This window comes from Mesoplodon bidens (assembly GCF_964165515.1).
Source record: "Mesoplodon bidens genome assembly, chromosome: 8".
In the NCBI taxonomy this organism is placed as follows: Eukaryota; Metazoa; Chordata; class Mammalia; order Artiodactyla; family Ziphiidae; genus Mesoplodon; species Mesoplodon bidens.
In genome coordinates, this window is record NC_138165.1 from 9,465,684 (window position 1) to 9,468,204 (window position 2,521).

At 40.3% G+C, this 2,521-nt stretch overlaps 1 pseudogene across 1 annotated transcript; it reads left to right on the forward strand.

The window, feature by feature from the left end:
- Positions 1–804: 804 nt before the first annotated feature.
- On the forward strand, positions 805–2,045 carry LOC308621902 (small ribosomal subunit protein mS31-like; annotated as a pseudogene). Its single transcript has one exon. The product of its transcript is annotated as a small ribosomal subunit protein mS31-like (transcript).
- The last annotated feature ends 476 nt before the right edge of the window (positions 2,046–2,521 follow it).

Sequence of the window (2,521 nt, forward strand, 5' to 3'; positions counted from 1 at the left end):
AATATTGTAAAGCAACTATACTCCAATATAAAATGTATTTCTATAAAAACAACAATTAAAAATTGAAATTAAAAAAACGAAAAGATTTACCTATTATTCCATGTGCTTTCTGTATAAAAATCACCAGTTGGTTAGGCACTTGTGTGCAGAAAACAATTCTGATTAACTTAGAAAAGGAGGGCAAAGTTACTGGAAGAATTTGGTATGGCACAAATAAAGGAAAGCAGTGTAATCAGGTAATACAGAGGACAGGACACAAGGCATCTTCTGGGACCAAGGCAGCCAAACTGATCGGACTTTTCAGGCCACTATTATTGGGATAAATGAGCTCCAAACATTTTGTTATTCTCATCATGCTGCTCAAGATTCAAATTCCCAACAGGAAGCATCTAATTGGCCTAGTGAGTCACATTCCTCTTAATTAGAAAAGGGTAGGGCTTCCCTGGTGGCGCAGTGGTTGAGAGTCCACTTGCCGATGCAGGGGTCACAGGTTCGTGCCCTGGTCCAGGAAGATCCCACATGCCGCGGAGCGGCTGGGCCCGTGAGCCATGGCTGCTGAGCCTGCGCGTCCGGAGCCTGTGCTCCGCAATGGGAGAGGCCACAGCAATGAGAGGCCCGCGTACAGAAAAAAAAAAAAAAAAAAAAAAAGAGTAGAATCAAGAGAGCATGAGAAACAAAGGGTAGTTTTCCAAAGGGAACTCACCATTTCATTGCCAATGAAGAGATGATGAACAGTCAAAAGCAATAGATATCAAGTCAAAATTCCATTTCCTTATATTCATCCCCATATTACTATGAGCAATACTGCTTTAAAAATATCCAATATTTAGAGGACGCTTCGTCTCCCCTGTGTGCCCAATTCTGTTCTGTTTGTTTCTCCTCGATGTTTCCGAGGTTCTCGGCTCTCCTCCCTCTTCGCCCCCTTTCCCGCCTCCCTTTGTGCTCCGGAGGCCCAGAGGTATTGGCGGCCGCCATCATGCTACTCGCGTCTCTGCATGACACGGTCAAGACAAAAAATAATATCCAAAGATATTTTGGCACTAACATCGTGATCTATAGCAGGAAAGATGAGCAGTCTGTTCCAACCCTAGAGATTTCCAAGGAGACAGAGAGCCAACACAGTGTAAAGGAGAATACGTAAAAAGACGTAAAATATTCTTAAGGGAATGAAAGTTGAATTAAGCACAGTAAATGTACAAACAACAAAGCCACCCAACAGAAGCCAACTTAAAAGTCTAGAGGCTTCAACTGGCAGACTTAAGAAAGCTCCGGAAGATGCCCCCCAAAAGAGAAGTGAGTCCCTGAGCCCGGAGTTGGTGGCTGCTGCATCCACGGTTGCAGACTCTCTCCCTTTTGACAAGCAGATGACCAAGTAAGAGCTGCTCAAGCAGCCCCAGCAGCACGAGGAAGCCTCGAGGGCACAGAAGGATGGAGAGGGATCTAAAATTAGTTTCACTAAGATCATATCAGATATGAAAGTTGCCAGATCTGCCAAAGCGAGAGTTAGCACAAGACCAGTGCATCAGATTCAGTTTGATGAAGGGACTAATGATTTTGTTGGCCAAGAGAAGGCTACTGACCTGAGAAAAAGTTTTAGGAAAAATATATTGAAGGGGAAGAGGCTTAATATTTTTGAGCTTAAGGCAGTTACTGAAGAGGCACCTGAAACAGAGGCAGCACCTTCTCTTTGGGATGTAGAATTTTCTAAGCAGTTAGCGGCAATCAATGAACAACCCTTTCAGAATGGTTTTGAAGAGATGATCCAGTTAACAAAAGAGGGGAAATTGTGGGAGTTCCCAACTAACAACGAAGCAGGTTTTGATGATGATGGTTCAGAATTTCATGAACATATATTTCTGGATAAATACCTGGAGGATTTTCCAAAACAAGGACCAATTCGCCACTTCATGGAGTTGATGACATGTGGCCTTTCCAAAAACCCATATCTGAGTGTTAAACAGAAGGTTGAACATGTAGAGTGGTTTAGAAATTATTTTAATGAAAAATAAGACATTCTAAAAGAAAGCAGCATACAGTTCAATTGAAGACCATGGAAATTTTTATTTCAAGCTGTTGGAGATTCATATTATAATTAAAAATTTTACTAGAAAAAAAATCCAATATTTAAAAGTTCAAGCTTAAATATCATCAGACAACAACTATATCCATTAACAAACTATTGCACAATTCCTTTAACGAAAAATCCACTGAATTGCATTACAAATATAATTCTATTAATAAATATAACTTCACAAACATGCTCTAATTGTCCATCAGTTCTGTAGAAAAGAATGTATAACTCTACTGTGCTTGGAACCTTCAGCATCTCTTTTATTTTCAATAGTAGTATGTTACCATTTAAAATACAATTCAGTGGAAATTTAAGTTGCCAGTCAGACTCTGCTCTTCTAGAAGAGTTGATAAAGCATAAAAGAAACATGCTTGCTAAGGAGAGGTCTACAGCTCTCTTCTCCCTAGTGCTTACTACTGGTGATAGAAGTTCTTTTGGAAACACATTATT